This window comes from Empidonax traillii, unplaced genomic scaffold (genome assembly GCF_003031625.1).
Source record: "Empidonax traillii isolate 1590-97213 ecotype Southwest subspecies unplaced genomic scaffold, ASM303162v1 scaffold62:size2133460, whole genome shotgun sequence".
Taxonomy (NCBI): domain Eukaryota; kingdom Metazoa; phylum Chordata; class Aves; order Passeriformes; family Tyrannidae; genus Empidonax; species Empidonax traillii.
Window position 1 is genome coordinate 340,095 of NW_020955255.1, and position 6,000 is coordinate 346,094.

Sequence of the window (6,000 nt, forward strand, 5' to 3'; positions counted from 1 at the left end):
TGAATGATGCAGAAGAGCTATGATTTTTTACCTTCAAACTCCTCTCGAAATGCAGCCATTTAGCATCAACACCTGTTTTTTTCCAGATTACATTATATGAATGAGTTTGATAGGAGTCACCATGGTGAAGAAAGGATAATGGAATTTCAGGTAAGAGTTCTTTGTAATGAATTCATTCCTTACACCATGTTAACACCCACCCATGGAATTAAGGACCTTTGTAACACAATGCAACAATTTACTAGACATCACAAAACACCAATTATAGAATTGGACTGAAATAGGCTGCCAAATACTCCGTTCCTGATAAAAGAAGGTAGGTATAGTCGTGCCAGCACATTTTAACTCCTTCCTAAAAATTCACTTGGGTCCACTGTGTACTTCCTTGGTGATGCAGAGTTAGATTGACTGCCATGCTATGTAGGACATAAGATGTAAAATAAAAAAAAAAAAAAAAAGGAATAAGTCATGAACAGCAGTGAATGTGAACTCAGTTTGGATCATATTTATTTAAATAATTATAGCAGATTTTTAACTGTAAGAATCTCCTGATTTATGCAAGGAAAAATGAAAGAGTGTTAGCTTCTATATTGTATATTTAGCTTGATAAAAGGAAGCCAGCCTGCATGGAAGAAGCATGCAACTGAGGTTACTCAGCTGATATTATATAAAAGCACAATTATATGTCAGTACTTTACAAAGAACTCTTAAATCCTTAGACTGAATCGTCTGTTTTTGCTGGTAGGAGAGTACCAAACTGTAAGCAGAACTGAGCAGGATCTGACTTTCCATCACAGACAGTTAATAATTAAATCAAACATTATATTCAACAATGGAACATATGCATCAGCTTCTTTCAAATTGCATTTCCTTCCTGTTAGATCCATTAGTGTAAACCAGACTGCCTTTAGAAAACCCCTTATTGCTGCTGTCTTTCAGCACAGTTCCTGAAATGGATAATGTGGTGCATATTATGGGCAATTACACAGAACTCCCTAGTGACAGGGTTTTAGAGTTTCAGAATAAAACAGCTGGAACTACAGGGCTGTAAACTAATCAGAAAAAGAGACAATAGTAAGAAATTTAGTGCACATTGTTAGAACATGGACAAAGACTAGATGTGAAATACTACATATCACTATACTTACTGTATTGCACACCATTTTCACTGCAAAATCCTGGTTAACCCTTGAAGGACGAGGCAGTCAAAAACCAAAGATAGTGGCATGAACAAATGCATGCATGGCTATATAACCTGAGCTAATTGGAAACATTAAAGGAAGAAGTCTTAAGCCAGAGCCCTGGTTTTCACTTCATGTCAGTTAAGTTTGAATCAAATAGAGAACTCTATCTCAAAAATTATAATTTATTAACAAATGCATAATGAATACATATCTAGATATGCTAAGAAACTATGTCTCCATCCCTCTTGTACTGCTTTAACACACTCTGAAAATTTAACATTTGGGTTGCAAAAATTGCATTTGCTCGTGGATATATCAAGACTACTGCCACAATGCATAGTGTTTGATCCTACATCAGTTTAAATTGATGGCAAAGCTCCCATTAATTTTAGTAATACAGCAGCGAATTTTTAGAATAGCACATGCATCATTTGAAAGCACAATGACCATGATTACATGTGTAATCACAGTAATTGGGCACACAATTACTGGTTGGGTATCTAACTGCCTTTCAAAAATCAGTTGCTCTACTTGCATGTATACTCACAGCAGTCGCTCGTTCAAATACGGTGCAGCCCAGAGCGTCCCTACCTCCGTGCTCGCCACTGAAATGCTACCTAGCAGGGTTGTGTCTCTGGCAGTAGGTCTGGGGGATAGAGAAGCATGTGCTTATGTTGCAGTGTTCTGAACAATAAATAAAAAAGGAAGAGAAATGGTTGCAGTGCCTCTTTGGAAAAGTAAAAATGTGAATTACTTCAACTAATTTTTCAAAAGGACAGCGACTGATTTTCACCAGCTCCTGTCTTGTGAGCCTTCTTATCAGCAGGGTCCAGCAGGCATCAGCACATTAGTGTTTTCTAATGCTATGCAAAATTGATCAAATAATGTATTGAATAACAGCACCATACTAGAATAAAATAAAAAATAAAAATTGAAACCAAATAAAGCAACACTGAGTAAGATTTTGCAGCCTAAAAAATTCAGAAAACAAAGTTTCAGCGTAGTGTACAGTGAGTTTCTTGCAGTGCAGAATGCAAAAACCAGCTGCTGTGGCTTACTCTAGTTTAAAAGGTGACTCCTTTTGCTCAGAAGGTTGATTTTTATAGCTGCAGAGGTAGAGAAAAGTACATCCTCCTTAGATAGTGATAAGACACAGATATCCATTCTTTTGCTCAGCAAAATGGTAGCTGGAGAAAGTCTGACACAAACGATTTTATTCATTTGTCCCTCGCAGACCTGGCCTGTACAATGAGTGTGCTTTGCTTTTCTGGTAACAAGTTTATGAGCCCACAGTCAAGGGGATGGAGGGGTCGGGCAGGCTGGGCCTGGCTGCCTGGCATGTGCTTCTCCCAAGGGCTCTGTGCAGGGAAGGCTGGGCCATGAGTCGACATGAGAGAAAGCAGATGTCAGTTAACAGCCAGAAAACACTCTCTTCCTGGGGAGAAATGGGCTCTCTTCCAGGGGATGGGAGCTCTGGGGTTGTGTTAGGGCAAGAGGTAGCACAGCCTCTCCAGGAGCCACCCTTGCCATGCAGGGATAGCTGAAGGCACTCGCTCCAAGGGACTGGGACAGGACAGGATCCCACGGCTTGTGAGCATGGGCTCCCCGGCAGCCCTGACCATGATGTGAAATATAGCTGTCTTCCCATATAGAAGAATCAAAAAAATTACTATGAATGAATAATGAACTTTTTCCGAGGCTGCCTATTGCTGGGGGAGGACAGCTGGGCTGGGAGGCCTTCAGTGCACTACACCTTGTATGTTTACCAAGAGGGAAGGCTTGTACAAAGTACTGGGATGGATGTAATGGTTACAAATCACTCATGCTGTCTAAATAAGATCTGTATATCAAATATCATAATGTTTGACAGTATCTGGGTCTCAACTTCCCTTGTTTTAGGGGTGAAAATTTTGAAGCTCAGCCCCATATGTGGGATTTTAGTGCCATCAGGGTTTGGGAAGTTTGGCCCAGGGCTCTGGTATGCTGAAGAGACAACAAATCTGTAGTCTCTGTCATACAGAAGAGGGAACAGTGTTCAAATGCTTGAAAAATGTTTGTTCTGCTACTGGAAAGCTTCAGCACCTTTTCTCTCATCAGCATCAGCTTGTGGCTGAGCTCAAGGCTAGCAGCATTGCAGTGTTTGCATGGCTGTGCTCCCTGGTTTCTTAGGGCCCATGGCTGCAGTGACTTGACATGTTTGCAAAATAGCTTTATGTAAGTTAATTCAGGTGCTGTGTCCTTATCCCTCTGCACAAATAACTGTTAAATAGTTTTTTAAAACTTTATTGTAGTACTTGATTCCCTTCTTGATTTTCTACAACCATCCAGCTGATCATTGCAGCAGATTTTGTTCTTAATTTCATTACAGTAAATGAGAAGTAACCTCTGTGAAGTCCAATCAGAGGGAATTTCAGCTCTTTGTATTGTCTGCAGTCTTGTACACGGGAGCTGTGCAAGTGGACTAAATTCAGTACAGAGCATTAAACACTATCTCTTTTGTAATTAACGTCAGAGAGCTCTGTGAAGTCTTGAAGCTATGATATCCTGTAAGTCCTGTAGAAAATATTTCTTTATACAGATCTTAAATGTTATTCAAAGGAATTCACCCAAAAAGATGGAGAACTGCTGGGACATGAAGAACATAAAGCTCTAAGACTGTATGTTGGAGAAAAGTTCCCCCAGAAGCGTGTGTTTAGACACCTTTGGTGACACGTGCTGCCTTGCCTGCCATCCCTGCAAGTGTGGCCTCACTTTCACTGTTATTGCAACATGTGTCAAGTGAAATGAAAACAGAAATTTGGGAAAGGATATAATTAACCTACTTGTAAACGTTAACCTTAAATATCTACCTAATTATCTCACTAATTTAATCACTGCAGATCTCAAACTTGTTTGTTAAATATTTAATTCTGCAAATTGTTTTTGATACAGAGGTGTGGATAGCTTTCTGTGAATGTAAGTTCCTACGTAAAACTCTTTGTAAAAAATCATTGTTATGTTCTCACGTCACTGAACAAACCCTGCTGTCAACAAGACTTTTAATGGAAATCACAAGCAACTGTGCCCTAAGGCTAAGAGATATAGTGCCCTATTATTTTAAAATGTAATGAACACATTGTGCAGAGAGTAGACCAGGATAAATTTCTTCCTCAACATCTTCGGGTTTGGTTCCATGGGAGTCTAGAGTGGAAAGTTCTGGGTTTCCTTGTTTCTTTGGTTGCAGCTCAGCTGTACAGTTGTTTCTTACCTATTCACCTCTTTATTACTGAAGTGACTCAGCAAAATGCTGTCCTTGATCTTCAGCCCTTTTTATCAAGTCACTACCATGTGCTAAAGGTAATCTAAAAGGTGTTTAGATGCTGCAGTTACCATGCCACTCAAAGTGGCTCTAATTATTCCTGAGAGGAAAGTTTTGAATTTGGAAATGTTTGTTGAGCGGATGAAAGCTCCGTGTTCGTTCCTTCCTCCCTGGTGGGAAGAGGGCTGTGCTCACACTGCCTTCTGTGAACACACATGAGGCCCAGCTGAGCACTGCAAGGAGGGCCATGGGGATGCCTCCAGCTGCTGGGGCTGGGAGAGGAGACTGCCAGGCTGTGGGTGCTGAGGAAAATCCCGGATGGAGCGGACAGCTAAGCCAGGACAAGCTCTAGAGGCACCTGGATCCTCTGTCCCATGAGAAGGTAGGGGTTCTCAGCTGTGCAGTACCTCCCCTCCCTCTGTCCCTCTCCAGGGGCTTCAGCCAGCCCCGCATTTCAGGCTGTACCCACATGGCAGTTCTGCCATGCTGTTTTCTTCATTTTTGTTATATGTCTCCTTAATTGAGGAAGAAGGTGAAAGATTGGGACCGACATTGTGTCAGCACGGTAGTCCTTACTATCAGAAGAAGGTGCAAAGCTGTGCTAAATCCGGGTGATGGCTCACAGCAGATCTCTGACAGGAGCCGTTTGATTAGTTAGATGTCCATATAAATACCTGTTTGCACTATATTACCACCTTATCATATATTATTTGGAATTTCATCTTGATTTTCTATATTTATTACACACAATTCATACATTTATTTATTACATAAAATTAATATATTTATTACACACAATTCATTTATTACACACAATTCATTTATTATATGCACAATTCATACTATTTAGTTCAATAAGAAAGAAATTTCTTTGAATTTGGTTGAATAAAGCTGTGTTTGCTCTTGTTAGTTATCCCAAGTCTTGTTCTTTCTATGCATTATCTCAATTTCTGGGCATTTTTCCCCTTCATTTACTCCAAAAATTACTTCAGTACTAATGAAAACTGAAAGACAGCCAAGACAGGGTGAACTTTTGGACAATTTATGCAAACATGACAGATGAGAATAGATTTACTATAAACATGCCAGGCACAAAAGACTTGACTGCTTTTTAAATACAGTAATATTGGAAGAGATTTATGGATATTTTCAACTGTTCATTAAAGAGAAAAATATTTTGAAACTATAGGCACTATCCTTTTATCCATTTTTGCCTTCCAGGCTGAGTTGCAAACCTTTGATGTTTTCTTCACCAAAAAATAAAAGTAGTTATGAATTTATTTCTCCCAAGCACTTCCATTTTTGTGTCAATTTACAGTTTCTATTACATTCCTGGCAGTCCAAATTATGGTGTTTGGAGAGTACCTAGAGTCCACAGCTCTGAGTTTCTGAAAACAGGGATGAAGTTCACTTAATGATGCTTTCTGGCCACTGTCTTTTTTCTTCTCCATTAATAATAAAAGGTTAATAAAATCTATGAATACTTTAACTGCCTGCTAGACCAACCAACCAATTAAA

The 6,000-nt window shown here is 39.6% G+C and overlaps 1 long non-coding RNA gene across 1 annotated transcript in view; it reads left to right on the top strand.

The window, feature by feature from the left end:
* Positions 1 to 5,768, top strand: part of LOC114055608 — a 41,017-nt gene extending 35,249 nt beyond the window's left edge. Inside the window, exons 10-11 of the long non-coding RNA XR_003570777.1 lie at positions 87 to 150; positions 3,553 to 5,768. This is a non-coding gene — a long non-coding RNA (uncharacterized LOC114055608). The remainder of the gene's footprint in view (positions 1 to 86; positions 151 to 3,552) is intronic.
* The last annotated feature ends 232 nt before the right edge of the window (positions 5,769 to 6,000 follow it).